This window comes from Artemia franciscana, unplaced genomic scaffold (assembly GCF_032884065.1).
Source record: "Artemia franciscana unplaced genomic scaffold, ASM3288406v1 Scaffold_253, whole genome shotgun sequence".
Taxonomy (NCBI): domain Eukaryota; kingdom Metazoa; phylum Arthropoda; class Branchiopoda; order Anostraca; family Artemiidae; genus Artemia; species Artemia franciscana.
The window spans coordinates 1,419,212-1,446,330 of NW_027063379.1; the positions used below are offsets into that span (position 1 = coordinate 1,419,212).

Sequence of the window (27,119 nt, forward strand, 5' to 3'; positions counted from 1 at the left end):
ATACAGGAAAAATTTCATACTGGGGTTATTTGACAGAATTATGCTACGAAATTCCTTCTATTTGTCGTACTTTCTCTTTGCCTGCTCAATTTTATAGGTGGAGATGTTCCAGGGGAATCTGCCAGGAAAAATTTTCAGCATGTTTGATTACCGGGAAATAATGTTCCCTGGAAGGGAGGATTTTTGAGTGATTAGTACAATTATTAGAGCTCAGTCTTTCAGCTGAAAGTATGCTAAAGACAGCTGAATCTTCTCCAAAAAAATTTACTGATGGTTTTTCAATGAGGGTGAGCCAGATTTACCGGCATTATTTTATAGATAATCAGAAATTAAATTCAGAAAATAATTTTTTCAACTGAAACTAGAGTAACATTAAAGTTCAAATCTAACATGAATTATTTTTTGAAGGGATTACCTCCCTCCTTAATGCCTGGCCCTTTATGCTAAAGTTTAAATGCCGTCCCAATTTTTTCAGAATGATTCATGAAACACAAAGATGGTTTATTAGAATATTCAGCTTTATAAAAAATGATCGAAATTTTAGTATGAAGAGAAATGGTACTGTTCAGGGGGGGGGGGGGCTTTATATATTGAATAATTGATGTTCGTTTTGAGTTTTAGTGTTGCTCCTCACTTTCAGTTGAAAAAAAAACCTGTTTTTTCCTTTATTTAGACGTTGAATCCAAGTGTGAAATTTTTTTAAATGTTTGGAGGAATCCTTTGTAGAGGAGGCGATGATTTAATTTGTAAGTGCACTTTTGTAATAACTGCACTTTATTGGAGCCCCCATTGAGCTGTCGACGTCTATTCATGTATATTTTGTGAACCAGTTAAAGGGGACTGTTAAATTGAAAACAATTTTATAACCTTTCAGTCGAGGAAAAGTCTCACCTCACATTAAAAAGAGTCCAAAAGTGACAAAGAAATCGAGCCGAACCGAACTGATGAATATACAAACTAGAATAAACTCGACTTTGAAACTAAACTAACATCACTTACAGCATCTATCAATGGAAGGCAATGAAGCTCTGCAACCTATATAAGACGGTTGCAATCCTTTTACTCTACTGAAAAGATTCTTTTAATGACATATTTTGTCTCTCTTTCAGGAATATAAATAAACCAGCCAGTTTAAGCTCAGAAAGACTATCTGAGCAGCTTTGGGAACAACGTCTCCTATCAGCTGACATATCCTCTCACCTTCCTTCTTTTGAAAGCGTGAATTTATCTCCAGTCCAGAAAACGCCCGAATAACCAGAAAAACTGATACACGAATGGAAGACTAAATTCAAGATTTGAGAAGCTACAAGATAAAGCAGGGAAGATGTTCTTGGTCGGTGTTCTTGGAAGAGGTTTCTGTTTCCCTTGAAGTTTATGCAAAGGCTCAAACCATATATGAGGAGTGGTCAGGAAAGGTAAGTCCTTTTGCAGAGGTATCGCATGCTAACACAATACTTTAGTAACTGCAAACCTGATGGTGCTGGACTAGAATAAGGTCAATACAAAAGTACGATTATCAGAAATTTATGAACTGCAGGTACAGAATGGCTGGCTCCTGTCAAAATTAGAAGATAACAAAATTGATCACTCAACATGGGATCTGATTCATATATGTCTGAAATCCAGCTTATATGAAATTCTAAATGTCATAGCACCTTCCTTTTGACAGACAATTTTTTTTTATTTTTTTTTTATTTATTTATTTATTTTTATTATTATTATTATAAGTACATACAACTGAAAAAAGGATCATTTTAATAAACAGTAATAAAAGATTATACAAATATGAAGAGTTTAATCACGACGGTCTAGAATCTACTAATACAGTGCCTTAGAATATAATAATTTTTTTTTGCTAATATTTTTTTTTGTGAATTTTTCGAAAGTGAAAAAAAGCTTAGTCACAAAAAGGCTTTTTTTTAAATTTTGATAACATCTTTTAATTTTGTTTAAGTTGTAAAAATAAACTAATGGATTATATAAAGACATAAATTGGCGTTGTTTTTGTTTGGTTCGGTGAGTTAATTGTTGGTTTGCTAAAACAGACATTTGGGAGAATTGAGGGGGGGGGGCGAACCTAAAATCTTGGAACACGCTTAGAGTCGAGGGATCGCGATGAAACTTGTTGGGAAAAGTAAGTACAATTCCTAGATGCCTGATTGACATAAATGGGACGGATCCGATCTCTTAGGGGGAGTAGCGGGGGGGGGGGGGGTTAGTTCTGAAAAATTAGAAAAATGAGGTATTTTCAATTTACGAAGGAGTGATCGGATCTTAATGAAATTTGAAGTTTGGAAAAATATGGTGTCTCAGAGCTCTTTTCGATTGGATCGGGTGACATTGGGGGGAATTGAGGGGGGAGGGGAACCTAAAATCTTGGACAACGCTTATAGTGGAGGGATCGGTATGAAACTTGGTGGGAAAAATAAGCACAAGTCCTAAATACGTGATTGACTTAACCGGGAAGTATCTGCTCTCTTTGGGGGAGTGGGGAGGGGGGGGGGGTCCATTCAGAAAATTTAGAAAAGGAGGTTTTTTTAACTTACAAAGGAGTGATCGGACCTTAATGAAATTTGATGTTTGGAAGGATATCATCTCTCAAAGCTCTTTTATTAAATTTCAACTTTATTCGGCGAAGGGGAGGTTAGGGGGGTGGGGGTGGAACCTATACTCTTGGAAAATGCTTAGAGTGAAGGGATTGGGATGAAACCTGGTGACAGAAATAAGCACAAGTTCTAAATACGGGATTGACATAACCGGAACGGATCTGCTATCTTTGGGGGAGTTGGGGGGGGGAATTAATTCTAAAAATTAGAAAAATTAGGTATTTTTAACTTGTAAAAGAGTGATCATATCTTAATGAAATTTCATATTTAGAAGGACCTTGAAACTCTTATTTTCTTATTTTAAGTAAGAGAATCTTATTTAAAAATAAGAGAAGATCTCTTATTTTTACCCCTACCGGGTCCAGTGTCATTAGGGGGGGGGGGGACCGAAAATTTTGGAAAACGCTTCAAGTGGAGGGTTCAGGATGAAACTTGGTGGAAAGAATAAGCACAAGTCTAATAGAGGTGACTGAAATAACCGGACCGGATCCGCTGTCTTTGGTGGAGTTGGGGGGGGGGGAGTAATTCGGAAAAATTAGAAAAAATGTGGTATTTTTAACTTACGAACGGGTGATCAGATATTAATGAAGTTTGTTATCTCGAACGATCTTGTGCTTTATAACTCTCATTTTAACTCCCGACCATATCCGGTGACATTGAAGGGAGTTGGATTGGAAGCCGGAATTCTTGGGAAACGTGAAATCGAGGTATCTTACGAATGGGTGATCGGATCTCAATGAAACTTGATATATAGAAGAATCTTATGTCTCAGATGCTCCATTTTCAATTTGAATGGGATGCCGGGATATAGAGGGTTGGAGGGGGGAAACAGAAATCTTGGAAACCAGAAATTTTGGAAAATGCTTAGGGTGGAGATATCAGGATGAAACTTGATGGGAAGAATAAGTACAAGCTATAGATGCGAGATTGACATAATCGGTATGGATCCGTTCTCTTTGGAGGAGCTAGGGGCTATTAATTTGGAAAAGTTAGAAAAAACGGGGTATTTTTATTAAGAAGGGTGACCGGATCTTAATGAAATTTGATATTTAGAAGGAACTCATGTCTCAAAGCTCTTATTTCAAATCCCGACCAGATCTGTTGACATAGGGGGGGGGGGAGCTGGAGGTGGAAACCAGAAATCTTGGAAAATGCTTATAAATGTTGTAGATACACGACTGACGTAACCGGACTGGATCTGCTCTCTTTGGCGGAGTTAGATGGTGGGGTTCAGTGCTTGGGCGAGTTTGGTGCTTCTGAACGTGCTAGGACGATGAAAATGGGTAGGGGTGTCAGGGAGCTGTACAAATTGACTCGATAAAGTTGTTTTTCCCGATTCGAGCGTCTGGGGGGCTGAAGGGAGAGGAAAAATTAGAAAAATTGAGGTATATTTAACTTGCGAGTGGGTGATCGTCTATGAATGAATTTTGATATTTAGAAGGACCTCGTGACTCAGAGCTCTTGTTTTAAATCCTGACCGGCATTAAGCCTCTGATTTTCCTTTTAAAGCAATCTATTGATTGTTAGAATTTTACTAGAGCTCATACCATATGAACTCTTGGCTCTTCCTACCTCGTCACACGTGCCATATGAGCTTTTAGCACCTGCTATTTATGTAAGTTTGGTAATTTTTTAAGGATGAGTACGACACTGGTGGAGTATGGTATATATAGTTTTCTGTTTGTTTGCATCCTCAATTTCTATTCTCTCATTTTTGATCATTAGATTCACCAGAAAACCTTTCATCATTAGCAAGTTTTTCACACTAGGCTAGTGTGAAAATCCACCATCAAAATTATCGTCAAAAGTCATCACAACCATCATAAGCGAATTAAGCAAAAAACAAAAAAACTAAAGCGAAGATGGGGATTCAAGTTCTGATAGAGCGTGAACGCCTTTCCAAAAGAGATTAGTAATTTATTTTCAATATTTATTAGCTGGCCATCCCGATATTTTGTTGCTGTTTTAATAAATTGTTCCTTGATATAACTAAAGAGTATGCAACGTAAAATTGTTGAGTTCAAGTAAAGCCTTAAGGTTATGCTTCTACGAAAGGTCCTACTTTGTAGTGTGAAGGGACCATATGAAGTTTGTCTTCTTGCGCCACTGTTCGTCACGATAGTGAAACAGACGCATAGACACAGATTTCGCTCTCAGTACTCGAAGGAGGAAACGGCTTCGGAAACTTATGTGAAGTATCATCAGTTTCAAGGTGCAATAAACATTGCACCTTGGGACGATTATGTGAAGTAGCATCAGCTTGAAGATGCACTGACTACGTACCTTGCGAAGATTACGTGAAGTAGAATTAGTAATGATACACTGAAACAACCTTCTGGAAATTAAGGTAAATTTACTATTTTCTGCCGTAGTATGCTTCACACAGCTTGAGGTCCTGGTAAAAAAAAAGAAAAGAAAAAAAAGAAAGGATAGCCAAACGGATAAAACTTACAATTCGTACCAGACGTTTCTGCAAGATTAATTAGATAAAAGAGAGGCCCCACCTGATGCTGGGCATAAAAAGGGCGTAAAAGAATTGTTAAGTTGTCCCAACATTATGGAACTACTTCGTCTTTCTTAAGTCCCTCTTTCCTTGAAGATCGACTCAAGAACAGTCACTGGGAATATCTTCAATTTATTTTTGAAGTTAGTTTATTATCTGATGCCCTATTTCGAACTGTGTAACTGATTCGACCCTTTTTTTACTTTTCACTTAAACGTTTAAATTTTTTTCTTTTTTTTACTTTGCTGTTTTTCGGCTTTCTGTTTTCTAACTTTACAAACACGATTCTTACTGTTTTCCGACTGACTTGACAATGGGCAATTGTGATAACTTCTACTTAATTTGTTTTATATTATTTCCTTTAGTGTGTCGTCAGTCACAAGTCTTGAGGAGTCCTAAACTAGGTCAGTAGTTTTTTAATGGTGGATCTAACGCTTGGCGAATATCAGATTTTTCCAATACGACTACTATGCAGGAAGGTAGGATGTATATTCAGGGTGGGGGGAAGTCTCAATTTTTTCTACTAATCCAATCGCTAACATATTTGAAGTACCATGGACAGTGAAAATCAACTGAATGTTTGAATTGGTCCAGTTGAAATTTAATTATATAGGTATATATGAAACATGCATATTTAAAAAAAAAAATAAAAAAAATCGGTAATTGGATTTTGTTAAAAAAAAACCCTTCATATTCAGTTTTTCTAGTAGCGGTTGCCAGATTAAAATAATCATTTGTGAAAAATGAGCTAAAAACACAGAGCAACTAATAGATTAAAATAATGTAGCTTTCCTTTGAAGGAAGGCTGAAGAGCGTTTTCATACTTAATGTTTATCATCCCTGTTTCGATTTCCCGTGTAAAATTTCTGGAAGCTTGTATTTCTTTGTACTTCACCGTTAGATTAAGATAGAGATGCCATTCGATAGCGAAGACTGTGTTCTTGAAAATGTCTATTTGATTTTTTTTTTTCATCATTTCTTATAATCTTGCAAAAACTCTGTAAGTACTTTGAAAAATTAGGGTCTCATTAAAAATCTTGCATTTCTTTATTTTCGATCAAAATAAAAATATATACACCGTTGCTTTCAGCGCTTTCTGATCTATTTACTTACGAGGTTAAAATTACAATATTGCTTGAATTTGTCTTTAAAAAAGCAGTCTCAGGTTCTATAAAAAACAGAAAATCAAGAATATTCAAATTATCTCAGAGGGCAGACAGGTGGTGAATTTTGGTTTATCGTCAGGAGATTCAATACAGTGGGTGGTTTTGGGGAGAGAACAAATATGATTGGGTGCATAAAAATTACATTTTTTGAGTTTTGGCTAGCATTAAGCTGGGTCGCTCCTTACTACAGTTCGTTGCCACAAACTGTTTGATTATTATATTTTTTTTTTTTACATAATTTAAAAATTTCATTAAATTTTTTTTTCAATGTGTTAATATTTGTGATTTGTGGTAAATTTTATCATATTTAGTTTACCTATTGTTTCTAAAAAGAGGGATATATTAACAGGATAAGCTTGTTTTGGTGTTACTTGGTTGTTTTACATTTGCTGTTTTTTTTCATAGGCATGTATTTTGGGGGTGATACCTGACACGGGGATGCCATGGATATTCTGTGGTAGCCACAATACTTGGCTGGGTAGAGAATTTAAAGTGGCAAAACCCTATAGGCCAGTGTATTCTCCTGATGAGCCCTTGTGTTGCGTTGTTGCCTCTGAATTATTTGTCTTTATTATTTTTTCTATTGTTTGGTAAATGACGACTTATACTTATTGACGACATGACTGCCTGTCCATGGATTATTCTTTATGGTTAATTGTGTTTGGCTATGCTGTTTGACCTATGTGATTGTATGGATGAGTAGGGTTAAGGCCTCATTCAAGTGCTTGTCTATATTAATCACTAATTTAGGAAAACAGTCTTCCTTTTCTCCTTCTTTTTTTTATGTGTTTGTGCTGTTGCATCGGTGATTTCTCTTTTCATGATAATACTTATTAATGTTCTACTTGTATTCGTATTCTTTCTCCTTTTCAGGACGTAAAGTCTTTATGGATTCGTGAATTATGTCGTGTTGATGATATTTGTAGTTTTTTACTTGAAAATATATTTAATATTATTCTAAAATTTGAGAAACAGAAGTAGAATCTGTTTTTGTTACTTTCCATTGGCCATTTAGTAGGCAAGAAAAATCTCCCTATGAGTATTAGAAGTGGGGGAGTATTGGAACATATGTAATTTTCCGAGAAGAAATTATAAGTTTCAGAGAAAAAAATTCTCTTGCCGTTATCTGTCTTAAGACCACTGACAACAATGAAAAAAAACTAACCTAAGTTTTTGTACAGATTCTTTTTATCAAAAATTCTGATCAGATTAACCCATCGGGTTGTTTTCCCGTCGGTAAAAATATAAAATTCTCTTGTTATGTCTTTAGCTAAGAATGAATTTCATTGGTTGATTTAGGCCCGCCTTACATTTTAATCTTGACCAATAAGAAAAATGGGGTGAAATTAAAAAAAAATTGGATCAGCACTTCGTAGCGGAATTCATTAGGATGGCACTTGGTATCTACCAAGTGACATAGCGGTCACTATTTCTGTCGGTCTATCTGCTGGTTTTTCGGTCCCGGTTTTGCCACCTTAGGCACTTCAAGGTAAGCTAGGACGATAAAATTGGGCAGGCGTATCCGGAATCAGAACAGATAAAATTAGAAACTGTTGTTTTCCAATTTTGACCATTTGGGGGGAGCGGGAGGACGGTTAAATTGCAAAAATTAGAAAAAATGAGGTATTTTTAACTTTCAAACAGGTGATCAGATCTTAATGAAATTTGATATTTGGAAGGATATCGTCCCTCAGAGCTCTTATTCTAAATCTCGACCAGATCTGGTGACTGAGGGGTTTGGGGGTTGGGGAGGGAAACCTAAAATCTTGGAAAACGCTTAGATTGGAGGGATCGGGATGAAACTTGGTGGGAAAAATAAGCAGGAGTCCTAGATATGTGATTGACATAATCTCCATGGATCTGCTCTATTTGGGGGAGTTGGGGGGGGGGAGGATAATTCTGAAAAATTAGAAAAATTACGCATTTTTAACTTACGAAGGATTGATCGTATCTTCATGAAACTTCATATTTAGAAGAACCTCGTTAGATTTGTTATGTAAATCTCGAACGGATCCAGTGTCATTGGGGGGGAGGGGCACTTGCGGGGGGGGATTCTTATAAAATACTTAAAGCAGAGAAATCAAGATGGAACTGGGTGGGAAGAATAAAAACAAGTCCAAGATACGTGACTGACATTACTGGACCAGATCTGCTCTCTTTGGTGTTTGGTGTTTTGGAGTTGGGGGGGGGGTTAATAATTCGAAAAAATTATAAAAAAATGAGGCATTTGTAACTTACGAACGGGTTATCTGAACTTAATGAAATTTGATATTTAGAAAGGTCTTGTGCTTTAGAGCTCTTATTTTAAATTCAGACCAGATCCTCTGACCCTTTGGGGAGCTGGAGGTGAAAACCAGAATTCTTGGAAAACTTGAAAATTGGGTTGGAGGAGCGGGGGGGGGGATGTTAATTTGGAAAAATTAGAAAAATTGAGGTATTTTTAACTTAAGAAAATGGGTGACCGGATCTTAGTGAAATTTGATATTTAAAAGGAGCTCATGTCTCAGAGCTTTCATTTCATATCCCGACCAGATCTCTTGACTTTGGGGGGAGTTCGAGGGGGAAATAGGAAATCTTGGAAAACGCTTAGAGTGGAGGAATCAGGATGAAGGTTGGTGGGTAGAATAAGTGAATGTCGTAAACTCGTGACTGACATACCCGTACTGGATTCACTTTCTTTGGGAGATTTAGGGGGGTGGGGCTCAGTGCTTTGTTGAGTGTGGTTCTTCTGGACGTGCTAGGACGATGAAAACTGGTAGGCGTTTCAGGGAGCTGCACAAATTGACTTGATAAAGTCGTTTTCCCTGATTTAACCATCTGGGGGGCTGAAGGGAGAAAAAGAATTTGAAAAAATGTGGTATTTATAACTTACGAGTGGGTGATCAGATCTTAATGAATTTTGATATTTAGAAGGACAAAGTGAGCTCTTATTCTAAATCCCGACCGGCATTAAGCCTCTGATTTTCCTTTTAAATCAATCTATTGATTCTTAGAATATTGTTAGAGCTCATACCATATGAGCTCCATAATAATGATTTTATATAAAAAAGAGCGTGTCAGACTAACCGTATTTCAATCACTGTACGAAAAATTGAAATACAAAAATTTTTGAAATGGAGCAGTAGGCTGAGTGTTCAAAACAGCTGTAAAATTTTCTTCAATTTTTATAAAAACCTCTAGAATATCTTTAGTTGAACAGGAATAAATACTACTTCTACTACTACTACTACTACTACTACTAATAACTCACTGCAACACCAAGCCGCCTGAGGCCAACATAGCTATGCATGCTCCTCCTCTACCCTAATCTATTTAAAGCCTCCCTCTTTACACCCTCCCAGGAAGTTCCCATTTCCTTTAAATCTTTATTTATGACATCCTCCCAACCCAGACAAGGACGACCTGCTTTCCGTGTAGCCCCAGGTGGTTGGCCAAAAAGGACAATCTTCAGTAATCTGTCATCCTTCATCCGTAGAACTTGGCCTAGCCATCTCAACCTTTCTTTTATTATAGCCCTAGAAAGCGGGATTGAACCATATTTTTCGTACAGCCTACTGTTTGAAATACGGTCAGTCAGCCGGATACCCAGAACAATCCGTAGGCAGTTTCTTCGGAAAACATCTAGTAAATTTTCATCTGCTTTTTGGACCGCCCATGCTTCAGAACCATATTTGACCACTGTCATCACTTCCAATATTCTAATCTTGGTTTTCAGACTTATCTTTCTATTCTTCCAAACTTTTTTTAACTTTGAAAAAACACCCTGAGCCTTAGCTATTCTACTTTTAGCATCTTCACTGCTCCCACCATCTTTACGAATAATACTACCAAGGTAACTGAAGCTGCCAACCTGATCAATCTTTTCGTTACCTAATGTCACCTGTTCATCTTCACTTATTCCTAGCCTTAGTGACTTAGTCTTCTTAACACTAATTTTCAAACCTATTTTAGTGCCGTGAACTCGCAAAGCATCTAAAACTTCATTCATTTTGCTAACACTTTCATCTAATATGCTTAAATCATCAGCATAATCTTAGTCCAGGAGCGTTTTTCCTCCCCATTTGATTCTGTGGTCTCCAATTGCCTTTCCTGTGCTCCTTGAGACGGAGTCCGTCAAAATGATCCATATAAAAGGGGATAGAAAACAACCCTGCTTAACTCCTGATTTAATACAAAACCAGTTGCTAACCTTATTTCCTACCTTAACCGCAGCAGTATTATTCTCGTACATAGCACAATTCACTTTAATGTATTTTTCTGGTATGCCATATTACGATAAGACCTTTGTTAACGCTCTTCTATGAACAGAATCAAAAGCTTGCTCATAATCGATAAAATTGAGGACCAAAGGTGTTTGACAACGAAGGGACTTCTCAATTATTAACCTAAGAGTGAAAACTTGGTCGACACATCCTCTACCTTTTCTTAAACCGCTTTGTTCTTCCCTTGTATACAGCATCTTTCAGTCTAAAAAGTATTATATTACTCAGTAATTTTCTACCTACAGAGACAGACTAATGCCTCGATAATTACGACACTCACTCTTGTCACCTTTCTTATACAGTGGTTTAATTAAGGTTTTCCTAAAATCATTGGGTTCTTCCCCTTTTTCAAAAATCATGTTCATAATCTTCAGTAGCTTAGTCCTAACCTTAGAGCATATATATATATATATATATATATATATATATATATATATATATATATATATATATATATATATATATATATATATATATATATATATTTATATATATATATATATATATATATATATATATATATATATATATATATATATATATATATATATATATATATATATATATATATATATATATATATATATTTGTATATATATATATATATTTATATATATATATATATATATATATATATATATATATATATATATATATATATATATATATATATATATATATATATATATATATATATATATATATATATATATATATATATATATATATATATAAATTTTTTTCTTTAAAACTGCTTAATATTTAAAAAAGGTTCCACGAATATTCTGGTCTAAAAAAAAACTATCTAGATAGGCCAGAAGTTTGAGAAAAATCGTTAAGAGTCTTAATTTTAGAGAGCGAAAAATTATATGTGATTATGTGAGTGATTATATTTTGGTAAGGGATCAAATCAATTCAAAACTTTAAAAAAGAAAATATAATGTTTTAATCTTAGTAAAAATCGTTGTTAGACATCAGACCTGCGGTGATAATCAAGTATCTTTGAGTAGGCCCAGTATAACATTAAAATACGTAAAAATGAAAACAACTGATATTTGAAAAAATATTTGTATATGTTTTGACAAGGGATACAACAATTAAAAAACTAAAAAAGGAAACCAAAGTTTGAAGCTTGGTTGAAGTCGTTAGTAAAATATCACTACCGAATTTCTTTTCTTATAAGTTATAAGCAATGTCTTTTAGACATGAAAAAAAAGTTGAAATTTTTTTAATTTCAAATCAGAATCGCTAAAGTTCATACGTAAACTGCAAGAATATTTACGGTGCCTTAGTAATAATTTGAATGTTTTAGTTAAAACTACAAAAATGCCTGACTATTTAAAAATTACTTTGTTTTTTTATTAGATAAAATCGATTCGCTTCGTGATTGAGCTTACAGGTTGGAATGCAACCATTTATATAATGGCAGTAAGAAGGCCCAAAAAACGAAAATTTGCAATTATTACAATTGATGATTCGATATTTTGACGATGGTTTACAACAATTCAAAAACCTTAAAAAAGAAAACCAATAGTTTGTAGTTTATTGGAAATCATTGGTAGAATTGGACTTGCCTTAATAATTAAAAATCTTTGAACAGACTTGTCTGCGGTTAGAAGACAAGCGACAATGAAAATCTATATTATGCTCTATTTGAAATGAAACAGTATGAAAAGACATAAAATTGTGTAAAAAGCTAAAAAATGGTAATTGCAGCACTATTGTTGACTCAAATATAAAATTGTTAACAGGAATGTTACCTCCCCAAGGATTTCTTATTTTTACATAACAAATTACATACCTTAAGCAATAATACAGAACTCACGCAAAGTATTCATATTTGTTCAGTTGAAAATGGGACACCATGTATCGAGGACAGATTTTGAGTGGACAGAAAATCAAGAGCCTCATGCACCCAGAAGAAACAAATCCTTGCAATGTATCTTCAAATCAAACGGATGTTTGGGTATGACCCCAAATTCAAATGAATAGTTACGGCCATGGTACTGACACAGTTGCTTCTACTATATCTTGTCAAAAATTGGAGCTGGCACACTGTGTCGGGTCTGGCATATTGTTTTGGCGGTGTGATCAACCACTTCCTGATGTTAGTAATTCATGAGATTTCTCACAATTTGGCGTTTGGCCATGCGAGACCAATGGCTTACAAAATTCTTGGAATTTTTTACCAATTTGCCAATTGGCTTGCCTTTTGCCTGCGCCAGTTTTAGTATCACAGAACCAGAGTGACGACGAACTCGATAGTGACATACCAACATCACTTGAAGCCAAACTATTTTGTACCAGTGGTGGTAAACTACTCTGGCTAAACCTCCAGCCCCTTTTCTATGCCCTACGACCCATATTCACCCGACCTCGCTCTCCTACCAAGCTAGAACTTTTCAACACAGTCTTGCAACTGTCATTCAATTTTGCAATATTCTATTTCCTTGGTGCAAAGAGCTTGGTGTACATGCTTGGTGGTTCTCTGCTTGCTATGGGAGTTCACCCAGTCGCTGGGCACTTTATTAGTGACCATTACATGTTTAAGAAGGGCTTCAAAACGTATTCCTACTATGGTCCGTTAAATTGGATTACGTTCAACGTTGGCTATCATAATGAGCATTATGCTTTTCCTGCAGTTCCAGACTCAAGGCTTCCTCAGGTACGAGCAATAGTACCAGTATACTATGATGCACTACCGCATCACGATTCCTGGGTAATGTTTCTATTTGATTTTTTCATGGATCCCGATGTTGGCCCCTACGCTCGTGTCAAGAGATATTAGGTGGTAGATATTAGAAGATATAAGATAAGAGATAATTAGATGTGGATAACTCTAAAAAGAGTTTGTGATTTAGATAAAAACTAGTCTAGTGATACCAAATGGACCACTTTCATCATTTATTTTCTTTTATTTATTTTTATTTTCCACTGCCATAATTTCCTATATATTAGAACAAAACTGTGAAGTTCGTTGCAATTGTTATGCCCAAACCATACAATAGTCACGTTTCTCGATCAAATAAAAATTGCGCTTGATTACAGCGCCAACTATGTATCCTGTTACTAATATCTCTCCTTAAATTCGAGTCTACTCTCGAGCATAAAATTTGTGATTGACCAATTAGATTTAAGAGTTAAGGCATAACTTGTTGAAATTAGAAAAAAGCAAGTTTGGAACAGCAGTTTCTGTGTCTGTATCAGGAGTTAATCAGAAGTTAAAAAGACATAGTTTTGGTTGAGAATAATTGTAGAAAGATTTGTTTTGATTATTAATAATTAGTTAATATTAATTATTAATTCTATCAAAACTTTTCAGATCAATTTTTTGGTCGTTTGAGCTTGCGCTTCTTAAACTCATCTATAATGTTAAAATCAAGAGAAAGTCCATGTCATTCAGAAAACTTGGCGTTCTATTCGAAAGTTTGAACTATGATATAGCTCTTTACTTCATCAATATCATCCATGAAATTTTGGTTTGGATTTTTAAATTAGAAATAAGGAATCTAAATGGGATATCTGAAAGGATGAAATAAAGATTTTTTTTTAGTGAGGATAAAACTACCTCCTCTTAAAAAAATAAATTTATTTCTTATTTTTCCTACCAAGTTTCATCCCGATCCCTCCACTCTAATTGTTTTCCAAGATTTTAGGTTTTCCCCTCCAATCCCCCCAAATGTCACCGGATATGATCGGGATCTAAAACAAGAGCTCTGAGACACACTATTCTTCCAAACATCAAATTTCCTTAAGATCCCATCACCCGTTCGTAAGTTAAGGATACTTCATTTTTTCTATTTTTTTCCGAATTAACAGGCCCCCCACTCACCCCCCAAGATGGTCAAATCGAGAAAACGACTATTTTTAATTTAATCTGGTTTGGTCCCTATTACACCTGCCAATTTTCATCGCCCATCTTGCCTGGAAGTGCCTGAAGTAGCAAAACCGGGACAGACAGACAAACCGACCGAATTTGCGATCGCTATATGTCACTTGGTTAATACCAAGTGCCATAAAAAAAAACTAAAAAAGAAAAAACTAAAAAAGAAAAAACAAAAATATGACAGTAAAAAAAATTTAAAAAATAAATAAAAAAAAAACTAAAAAAAGGAAAAGATCTATAATAAAAGATAAAATCTATAAATGACGTCATGTTCGCAACGTGAAACCAGGCTTGCGGCTAATAGAGATATTAAGAAAAGAAGGTGTGTCGCTGTATTACCAAAGCAATGCGTGTATAACTATCCTACAATTTCACCAAAAAGGGAACACCAGAGCAGCGTAAAACCAGGCTTGCGGCTCAAAGAGAAAGGGCAAAATTAGGAATGTCCAATTTACGTCATCAATTCGATCCAAAAATGACATAGCGTTGCCGGGACCCTGAACACAAGGGACAATGAGAATCTATATATAACAGCCTGCCGCTTGCCATGCTGGGGCCCACGGGGCCCGGTGGCAAAGCCGCCGGGACCCACCACTGTTTGCGGTTAGAACACAAGGGACAATGAGAATCCTTATATAGAAACCTTCCGCGTGCCATGCTTGGGCCTGGCGGAGAAGCCGTCCCAGTTGACTCAATTTCAGGACGTATACAACTACCTCCTGAATTCTGTAATTTAATGACGTCAAAAAATGATTTGATTGAAAAAGTATTTCCGAATAACCAATTATAAAATCATAAATGGCTAAGTGAACAAGCGATTCTGGTAGCCAGGAACAAAGACGTCTACAAAATCAACAATATTATTCTGACCAAGATTCTAGACCAGGCAGTCATTTACAAGTCAGTCGACACAGTTCTGGAATCCAATGAAGCCGTTAACTATCCATCAGATTTTTTAAATTCGCTGGGTCTCCCAGGGTTCTCACCACACGTGCTACAACTAAAAATGGGCGTTCCAATAATAATTACTGGAACGCCAATAAGTATTAATCAAAATATTAATCTAATATCTTTAACCGCGAAATATTAATCCGCCAAAGCTTTGCAATGGCACGGGACTTGCCATAAAAAAATTGAATACATAATAGAGGCAACAATCGTGACAGGTCCTTCCGAGGGTCAGGCTGTTCTTATTTGAGGAATCCCATGATTCCAAAGGATCTGCCTTTTAAATTAAAAAAATTGCAGTTCCCAATTCGTTTAGTATTTGCAATCACCATCAACAAAACTCAATGGCAATCAGTAGAAAAATGTATAGATCTTAATGCGGATTGTTTTTCGCATGAACAATTATATTTTGTATGCTCAAGAATCGGTAAACCGGACAATCTATTTATATGCGCAGACAATGGAACAGCGGACAATGTTGTATATCCAAAAGTTTTACGCAGTTGAAAATTAGCCCATATCCATTGTATATACATATGAGAATTCATATATAGAAGCCTACCGCGTTCCACTAGATACGGTCAGGCACGGAAACGTCGAAAACGGGGTGAGTCAGTCGACGGCCAATCTAGGATCTTAAAGGAAACCAGGATAAGAAGAGTACACCATTCACCCCAATCAAGATGAATGCCTCTGTCTTTGCCTGATTTTGGCTAATGTACCTGGCCCGATGTCCTTTGAGCATTTGAGAACTGTAAAAGGGACCATACATGACACTTCTCAGTGCATGCCAAGCTCTGAATTTATGGGAGAAAGACCAACACTGGGATAATTGCATCAAATACGCATGCGTATTCGTGGATTGTTTGGAATCATATTGACAATTTGCTCTCCTTCGTCTCCTGCAGAGCTATCGGGAAAATACAAATCGTAAATGGCTGAAGATATACTCCACCGAATACGGCTAGAGAGGTCAGATATGACCTTTGACTTTACAACAGAAATTTATAACTGCACTTTAGTCATGATTGAAGATTTGTGCTTATGTATTGCAAACAAACTTCTCAAGCACTTGGAAATGCCTTCACCTAATTGTACTGCTGCTATACGTTCCGAAAAAAAAACAACTAAAAAATAAAGAAGAAAAATTAAAGACAAAAAGACAAAACTAAAAAAAAAGCTAAAAAAGGTAAACAATTAAAAAAAAAACTAAAAAAAGAAGAAAAAACTAAAAAGAAGAAGAAAAAAACATTAATTACAAAAGAGGGATTACAAGAATTCAAAAACCTTAAAAAAGAAAACCAAAACTCTGAAGCTTAGTAGATGTCATTGTTAGAAATTGTACTTGTTTTAATAATCAGATATCTTTGAAAAAACTGCAATAGAACACAAGGCACAATGGGAATTGTCCCATTGATCGTGTAGCAAAATATGGAGACATGTCTCATGTTGTTGCTAAATGTATTGATGGTTTTATGGACCATCCTTCTTTTGCTTGTCCTACTAAACGTAAAAAAACAATCCAGAGGACATAGGAAAAATAATAGACAAAATGAATTAGATTTACATATGTTTTCTACGGATCTATGCCAGCTACTTGAATCTAAGGCTACTACTTCTGTAAAAAAATGTCTAAATAAATTATCCAAGAGGAATTTAATCAAATTTTTCTGGATTGTTAAGAATAATACAACTCTTGAATATAATTTTAAAGTAATATGCGATATAATTTGCATTCTAACTAAAACGAAATTTATTTAAAAAAAGAGTAGGTCTTATAAGATTGGTAATAAAGAAAACAGATTATATTTACCTATTAATTTTACTTGTAAGCAGATTAAAGATATTAATTTACCAGAAATTTTAAATCAGCGGGATGTGAAACAGACAACTTCTAGTAATTTGAATTATAATGAACCTCCAGTTTTAACTTATAAATTTTCAAAAACTATTGGGCAAATGATTTTCTAATTATAATTTAATACTTAAAAGATTGGACAGTGATATAAATTGGAAACCTGTTTGTAATTGTAACCATCTAGGTTCATTTGTAAATGCCACTTACCAACTTGTTATAACAGGGGACTTGTCAATAATAAAACAAGATGATCTTCAAATTATAATAGGCTAATTTCCGTCTTTCCAATCATTTGAAACCATCGATCATTCTTGATAGCTTGGAAAATGATTTTGATTTATTTTTTGATAAGTGGTGTAAGAAAGAGGATAAAAATAAAGAGAGGTTTCAAAGTTGGAAGAATTTAATTTTTAATACAATACGAAATAAAGTATATGCTAATTAAAAAAATAGTAACACTAAACCATTATTTTATAATGCTAGGATAAAACAAGCAATTGCTAATCTACAGAATGAATTTGTAATTGTGCCGGTGGATAAAGCTAATAATAATTTTGCCGTAATTTGTCAGAAGCTGTATTGGGATGTCTTAACAATTAAGTTATGCACGACTGATGTTTACGAAAAGGTGAATTTAGAGGATGAAAATTTAATTGAAAAAACTGAAGAAATACTTTAATTTAGAATTAAAATTAATGACAATGATGAACAGTTCCTTTTCCTATATTGGACTGTAAAATTTCATATGAATCCCTCTAAACCACGGTTTATTGCCGGAGCAGCTAAATGTCCAACCCGCATTGCTGCTACTGACCTCTCTTTAATTTTAAAGGAAATTTTAAATAAACTTAAAACCTATTGTTCTGGTATTAAAATTTTTTCGACTTTTAATCCATACTGGAGTGTTAATAATTCACTGCAGGTGATAGACTCTTTAACAATGATTTCAGCTAAAAGAATTGTCTTTCGATTTTGTGACAATGTATACTAATTTATCACTTAATGTAGTATTAGAAAATTTAAAAAGGGTTATCAAGAAATCTTTCTTCTTATCTAGTAAGAGGTTCTTAAAAATATACACTTATAATAAATAAGCTATATGGATCAACTTTAAGACTACAGTTAGCTCGAGTTGCTACAGTTTAGATATGATTTTTGATTTATTAGAATTTGTTTTATATAATTCTTATTTAAGATTTAATGGTAATCTGTACAGGCAAATCGTGGGAATTCCCATGGGGGGGATGTCAGTCCATTTGTGACTGACTTGTTTTTAAGTCAACTCGAATGTAAATATGTGATAGATAAGAATAATCCAAGTAATTTAAAACAAGTTTCGTCAAATAATAAAAGATATTTAGATGATATTTTGGTTTTAAATTGTAAAGAATTTTTTGATATTTCAAAAAAATATATATCTATCAGAGCTACTCTTGAATCTAGTCATGGCACTGGTCTAGAAGATCATTTCTTAGATTTGAATATTAATATTTTGATAACAATAGATTAGGTTTTAAAATATATAATAAAACGGATGATTTCGATTTTGATGTGATTAATTTCCCGTTCCCTGAAAGTAATGTACACTCAAATATGACCTATTCAGCATTTTACTCGCAGTTACTTATACAAGGATTTGTAGTAATTATGTTGATTTTAAAAATAGATGTAAAATTTTAAGCCAAAAATTGATTTTAAGAGGATTTCTGCAATAAATTAACTTGGCAATTTTCAAAATTTAGTTTTCGTTATAACGAACTTTTAAATAAATACCGAAAGAATTATCTTGAATTACTTAGCGAAATCTTTGGTTGATTTTGATTTTCTTTGTTACTGAGTTTGGCGTGTCCCTAATATTTGACAGTGGATTTTTGGAGGATTTTGCATATATCTTGTTTTCGAATGATCTTATTTTGCATTCATTTCCTTGATTTTTATCTAGGTCACATTTTCATCAATAGAGAAAATTTGATATAGTGAATTTTTTTTTTAAATAATTGTTTAGTATTGATATAGATATGAATTCGTAATATAAATATTTGAGGGCCAGAACCAAGGTATGATAACGTTGTTTTGGTGTTACTTTGTTGTGTTACATTTGTTTTTTTATAGGCACCTACTAAACGTAAAAAACGATCGAGAGGACATAGGAAAAATAATAGCAAAATGAATTAGATTTACATATGCTTTCTATGGATCTATGCCAGCTACTTGAATCTAAGGGCTCAAGGCTTCAACAGGTTATATTTAAAACTGTAAAGGGGACTATACATGACACTTGTCGTAGTGCATGCAAAGCTCTGAATTTATTGGGGAACGACCAACACTGGGATAATTGCATCAAATACGCATGCGAAACGTCATCTCCAAGTCAAATTCGTGGATTCTTTGGAATCATATTGACAACTTGCTCTCCTTCATCTCCTGCAGAGCTATGGGAAAAATACAAATTGCAAATGGCCGATGATATACTCCATCGAATACGGCTAGAGAGGTCAGATATGACCTTTGACTTTACAACATAAATTTATAACTGCACTTTAGTCATGATTGAAGATTGGTGCTTATATATGGCAAACAAACTTCTCAAGCATCCGGGAACGCCTTCACCTAATTGTACTGCTGCTTTACGTTTCAGAAAAAAAAGTAAAGAAAAAAATATATGTATAATATATATATATATGTATATATATATATATATATATATATATATATATATATATATATATATATATATATATATATATATACATAAATTATATATTAATGACGGGGGTATTATCATTTATTTAACTCAAAATTGTATAAACTAATTGTTGTTTATTATTTCTTTATTTCATAAGAACGATCGACAATTAAACCCAGACTTCTTCTTTTCCTCATTTATTAAAACTAAAAGTGGTTCTTTTTCAGCCAACCATTAAAGAGCATCGTGACAGTTGACCTCTAGTGGGCAAACTGGTGGAAGCAGGCAATGCTTATGATGCCATGGTCCGGGCTGAAAGAAGTGATGCCCTTCGCCGTCGGTCATACGTCGTTATAAGGTATTCATACGTCAAATTTTTAAATGTCTAAAAGTTGCATCTGACAATTTTAACTTATAAGGTGAAAGTCAAAAATTGGTTTTTAGCCTGCTTTAAAAAGCTGCTTCCATACTTATGCAATTTATTAACTGTTGTGATCAAGAAGATACCAGGTTTTTTTTTTCAATGAGAGTTAAAGTTTCGATAGTTGACCAGAATAAGTTATTCCAAAATAACGAGTATTTGAGTGTATTTGTTGGTGAGGTCATGTCAAGTTTAAACATAACATCGAATTCTTTGTTCCATTGACCGCAATTCTTTAGTGAAGTAAAGTATTAGCAAAACTAAAATTTTGGTTCAGCTTAATGTATTTTAATTTAAGACTTAAGAGTTTCAGTTCTTAATGCATTGTTGTTAACAAATTTTAAACACTTATTATGTTTTTGCCTGTTAATTTATGTGTTGTCTGTCATTGTATGGGTTGTTGTAAATGTTTGTCAATACTGGTGGTATGTTAACAAAAAAGTCCTTACAAATTCAAGATCTGATTGAAGTGGTTTAAGAATGAGTATGGCTCTGACGCAGTGTCTTAACTGTGTTAAAGGATTAAACATAGTTACAACAGTAATGTGTTGAAAAATTTGGTCGTTGCAAGTTTGAAATTTTAGATTTATTCAAATTTTTCTATTGTACTTTTGTAATTTTTTATGTAAGTTTAGTAATTTTTAAGGATAAGTACGGCACTGGCGGAGTATGCTATAAATAGTTTTCTTTTTGTTTGCATCCTCAATTTTTATTGAGTTATTTTTGATCATTAGAATTAAGGTCTAGTTTTACTCGACAGTTCAGGTTGTAGATTTGTTAATTGTTCAGATGGTGAGACAATTTTTTTTCCCCAATGATTATAAGCAATACTTGTAAATGTTCGTTGTCTGGATCTTGTCTCATTTGATAGTCCAGGTTGTTGATTTTCACCCGTTGTATCCTATTTGATAGTTCAGGTGAATCCAAAGAATTATCATTTTAGTTCTCATCGCTATCATTTTCATTACGCCTTTTGGTTTTCACTGTCACTTACCTTCTAACCCCATTGTTGGTTCTACTTCATCTTGGATTTTTACTACTTCAGACATTTTGCAAATGCATTTGGCATTTGCAAAAGTAAAAAAGTGAATATATAAATATAAAAAGTAGGAAAATAGAAACGTACGAATTGAAGAACAAGTAAATCATAAGTAAAAAATTTTCAAAAGCTTTAATAACTTGAATTTTTAAATACATCAGTTTAAAAAAAGTAAAATGTGCAGATATCAGCTCTTCATTGAGCTGAGTCGTTTTCTGCCGTCCTCTTGTTTTCTGCTGTCCTCTTGTTTTTTTTTATGTTTGGGCTTCATTGGAGGGAACAACAACACTTCCTGAAAATAAAAGGAAAAATTATATTCCAAATAAACATCCAATGTATACCAGAGAATTCAATGAGCATATCTGTATCTTGAAAACAAATAGTATTAACAACGTTGTTACTAATTTTGAAACTAATTCAGCCATTCGAGCATATCTCAGCATATTCTTTAAGTAAGTTTAGTAATTTTTAAGGATAAGTACGGGACTGGCGGAGTATGCTATAAATAGTTTTCTTTTTGTTTGCATCCTCAATTTTTATTGAGTTATTTTTGATAATTAGAATTAAGGTCTAGTTTTACTCGACGGTTCAGGTTGTAGATTTGTTAATTGTTCAGATGGTAAGACAATTTTTTTCCCCAATGATTATAAGTAATACTTGTAAATGTTCGTTGTCTGGATCTTGTCTCATTTGATAGTCCAGGTTGTTGATTTTCACCCGTTGTATCCTATTTGATAGTTCAGGTGAATCCAAAGAATCATCATTTTAGTTCTCATCGCTATCATTTTCATTACGCCTTTTGGTTTTCACTGTCACTTACCTTCTAACCCCATTTTTGGTTCTACTTAATCTTGGATTTTTACTACTTCAGACATTTTGCAAATGTATTTGGCATTTGCAAAAGTATAAAAGTGAATATATAAATATAAAAAGTAGGAAAATAGAAACGTACGAATTGAAGAACAAGTAAATCATAAGTAAAAAATTTTCAAAAGCTTTAATAACTTGAATTTTTAAATACATCAGTTTAAAAAAAGTAAAATATGCAGATATCAGCTCTTCATTGAGTTGAGTCGTTTTCTGCCGTCCTCTTGTTTTCTGCTGTTCTCTTGTTTTCTGCTGTCCTCTTGTTTTTTTTTATGTTTGGGCTTCATTGGAGGGAACAACAACACTTCTTGAAAATAAAAGGAAAAATATATTCCAAATAAACATCCAATGTATACTAGAGAATTCAATGAGCATATCTGTATTTTGAAAACAAATAGTATTAACAACGTTGTTACTAGTTTTGAAGCTAATTCAGCCATTCGAGCATATCTCACCATATTCTTTTCAGCTCTGTCGAATGATCAATTAGAAATGGCAAGATAACAATTGCATATTTTGTTTTTCAGCATTTGATATTGAGATAATGAAAAATTCATATTTATATAAAGCTCCAAAGCTAACATTAAATCTGTTTTGAGGAGAGGGGACTTCGAAATTTGCATTGCTGTACATGTTAAACAACATTACATATACCTTAAAATACATATAGTTGTTTGACGTCATTAAGTCACTTACTCTGACCTACTATACCAAATGATTACATTGTTGTTTTTGGGTCTTTGATAGAATATAACAATTGAAAAAAAAGACATCTCTTATTGAATCGCTATATAATCCATAGAAAAATTCGTGAATCTAAAAGAAAGACGTTTTTCCTTAGATACTTTTGTCAACACCCTAGATACTTTTGTCAACACTCATTATATCTACTCGAATCGGGTTCATTTTCTTGTTTTATTTACTGTGTTTTATGGCACAGATATTGGAATAGTATTACAAATACCTCTTGATGTCATAATTCCTTCATTTTTAAAGAAATTAGAGCTTTTCAACGGCCCCTTTCATAAAAGTAATATTATAAAGTTGGTATACATTTCTTAAAGTCAAATTTTATTGAACATAACATATACACGTTTTTTTAACATTAGTAAATAACTCTTAACATGGTAATATTAATTAAATCCTATTTGAAATACTCATTAAGCTAACACACGCTTTTGAAAAACATCATGGGATCTTTTGTTTCGTTGTTTTAGTTAATTATCAAGAAAAAGCTGGATAGATAATGCTTAAAATAAGCTCCTTAAAATAAAAAAGCCCTTAAAATAAAATTCTGACACTTAAAAAAAAGACTATATTAAGCCTGAAAACAAACAAATATAAGCTGTGCATGGTTATTTCCCTTAGAATTGCTCGTAGATAGATAACAAGACATGAACTAATTAATCTGGGAATCTGAAGGAATTTTATAGTTAGGACTTAGGTGAAAAGTTGTCCCCTGGTTTCTCTGACATCTCTTGTCTTCTAATTTTTAGCTAAAGCACCGTTTTTGGAGTGGTACCATACAGTAGACTTATACATATACTATCAATGGTACAAAAAGAGGACGTAGCCTATCTGATAGCAACGTTCACCTCTAACTTCTCAGCAAAAAGCTAGGCAGTTATTTTCATTTATTGGTTTAAAAGTTAGAACATTCTAACGATCAGATTTTGATGTGAAGGAAAAAAACTCCTTGACTTTGTCTCTTTGTGCGTTCAACCGAATTCTTCTAGTATTTTTTTTTTTGTTTTTTGTTAACAGCTTTTGTAGACTCGGGTTTCAAGTGTTTTATCAATTTATATTTTTTGTTTCGGAACGTGTCTGTTTTTCATGATAATAAATACTGTCGGTACATACCCGTGAAAATTTCATGTCGCAAAGATAAAACGAAAATTCATTTATTAAGGCAAATTGTAATTTTTAATCTGAAGCAAAACTACACATGATGACCATTTAACAGAGAGTTAGGTATAATGTCAATCAAAATTGAATGGTCATAGCATACGAATCAATAAGTGTCATATGATTCGAAACACTAGAACAGTATTAGTATTAAACACAAACTAATCATTTTTTAGTCTTAAAAATAAAAATAAAAATGTGAATAATATTAAAAAATACTAGCAGTCTCCATTGCATCAAATAGTTCGTGGCAATAAGCTGTAAGTACCAGGTGACCCGGCTCAAGAGTAATCGAAACTCTAAAACACAAAGATTTAATAATAGTATATACTACAAAAGAATCGAACAATCAAGTTAATTTTGAAAAACATAAAGCTCATTAAGCTTAATGGTACCCATTAAAAGTTACGAGCCAGTGAAAATATGACCTATGTCTGAAAGAGGTAAAGCAACCAAAACAGGTGATGTAAATCGAAACTACACCGTCATATTTAGCATATCAAATAACCCTATTTTCAAGTTACAAACATAGTCACGTATTTTTTTCATGTGTGACTAAATCGGACACGGTGATCCTATAAGATTGGTAGACGGATTACATACCTTCGATGCAAAAAGAAATAACTAAATTATTTTTTTGCACTATATACCCAACTTCTCCACAAAGCGGTTTTAAATTATAAATAAACATATACTTACCCTTGTACAAAGTAGAGTACTTTTGAAACTCGATTTGAAAGGCCATTTTTTGAGCACATCTCAACATTTTGACTCTTGACAAGCTAAATTTTGCTTCAAATTTGACATCTCACAATCCAAAACAGATTCTTTTTCTCAAACATCCACATTTTCATGAAAAATGAAAAAGATGAGTTTCCTTATAATTTTTTGATACGATAAAATAATATTATTGAGTATAAAGCCTGTGATTTCATAGTTCTCTCCTATAGAAATTATAAATTTTACTTTTGAAATATTCTATAATGATTGAAACATGCAAGCATGGCAACATTAAACATGGCACTGAGATTAGTGTAAGAAGGTATTTGCTACATTAATCGAGTTCTGGTAATGGTCTGTCTTTCTCGTTCAAACAGTAAATTTGGAATAAATCAATGTATTATGCTCTTGTGTCAGTTGCGGTTTTGGCCTAGCAGTCCCTTGAACCCTTCTTGAAATAATATTATTGAATTATAATCGAGTTGGTGTGGGCATCTAGCCATGGCTAATTGTAGAAAAAACTAAGACAAATAGTCCGATAGAGTGAGGGGCAAATCTTACATGAGCCCTTACTAGGATTGTTTAAAAATGATGTCAGTTCATTTGTTTTAGTTAGAAACGGGCTAAAATTTACCGACAACTGCATATTCATAAATTTCATTTGTGGGTTTGGTCAATATGTCAGATGAACCTACGGCCTAAAGAATATTTATGGCGCAGGGGTCGGTTGCAGCTCGACCAAGGGGTTATCTGACTGCTCTGAGTGTGGTATTTTTATTGTGTTTGAGTAAGTATATCATGTGTGCAAACATTTTTTGCTCATAGCAGAAAAGACCCTTCCTTGGCCCATTATCGCTCCCTGGGTTTTATTCGGGTGATATGAAGAAATGGGTTAAAATTTACCCGCAACTACATATCCATAAATTTCATTTGTGGATTTGTTCAATATGTCAGATGAACCTGCGGCCTAACGAATATTTATGGTGCTTGGGTCGGTTGCAGCTCGACCAAGGGGTCATCCGACTGCTCCGAGTGTGGTAATTATATTGTGTTTGAGTAAATCGGTCATGGGTGCAAACATTTTTTGCTCTGAGCAGAAAAGACCCTTCCTTGGCCCATTAGCGCTCCCTGTGTTTTATTGGGGTGATATGAAGAAATGTGCTAAAATTTACCGACATTTCATTTGTGAATTTGGTGAATCTGTCAGATGAACCTGTGGCCTAGAGAATATTTATGGCGCTTGGGTCGGTTGCAGCTCGACCAAGGGGTTATCCGACTGCTCCGAGTGTGGTACTTTATTGTGTTTGAGAAAGTCTGTCATGGGTGCAAACATTTTTTGCTCAGAGCAGAAAAGACCCTTCCTTGACCCATTAGCGCTCTCTGGATTTTACTGAGGTGATCTGAAGAAATGTGCAAAAATTTACTGAAACTACAAATTCGTAAATTTCATTTGTGGGTTTGATCAATCTGTCAGATGAACCTGTGGCCTAGAGAATATTTATGGCGCTTTGGTCGGTTGCAGCCCGACCAAGGGGTTATCCGACTGCTCCGAGTGTGGTATTTTTATTGTGTTTGAGAAAGTCTTGTGGGTGCAAACATTTTTTGCTCAGAGCAGAAAAGACCCTTCCTTGGCCCATTAGCGCTCCCTGGGTTTTATTGAGTTGATATGAAGAAATGTGCTAAAATTTACCGAAACTACAAATTCATAAGTTTCATTTGTGGGTTTGGTCAATCTGTCAGATGTACCTGTGGCCTAGAGCATATTTATGGCGCTTGGGTCGGTTGCAGCTCGACCAAGGGGTTATTCGACTGCTCCGAGTGTGGTTGTTAATAGTTTAAAATGAAAATTGAACCACTAATTCATCCTTAGCAGTTCAGCAGTATGTCATAGGGATCTAAAACACCCTATTTGATTTGTATGCATGTTCTTATCCTCGAACATGTGGATCACAGTATAGGTAAAATACAGTTGCAAAATGTTTCTCTGAACATGACACACATTTCACAGGACGAAATTTGGGAAGTTTTCCAACACGTCAGAGCCATGCTGTAATTTCCTACTTGGTTTTCTATCAGAAACCTATGTCGTTGCACATGCACAAATTCAGGTTTATGAAGTTTGTGTGGTTTTCGATGTGTGTCAAAAATCTTTGATGGAGAATAGAACTTTTTGCTACTATATATTACGTCTGCTGTGCTATGAAAAAACGAGGTATATTATTCAATATAACAGATTCAGCGTGCTTAGCCAG

The 27,119-nt window shown here is 34.1% G+C and overlaps 1 long non-coding RNA gene and 1 pseudogene across 4 annotated transcripts in view; both read left to right on the forward strand.

Annotated features, from left to right (window-relative positions):
* Positions 1 to 24,667, forward strand: part of LOC136042950 (uncharacterized) — an 86,004-nt gene extending 61,337 nt beyond the window's left edge. For all 4 annotated transcript variants that reach the window (XR_010621506.1, XR_010621508.1, XR_010621507.1 and 1 more), the window contains 2 exons: positions 1,110 to 1,415; positions 20,143 to 24,667. This is a non-coding gene — a long non-coding RNA (uncharacterized LOC136042950). The remainder of the gene's footprint in view (positions 1 to 1,109; positions 1,416 to 20,142) is intronic.
* On the forward strand, positions 11,319 to 16,439 carry LOC136042930 (sphingolipid delta(4)-desaturase DES1-like; annotated as a pseudogene).
* Positions 24,668 to 27,119: the final 2,452 nt, after the last annotated feature.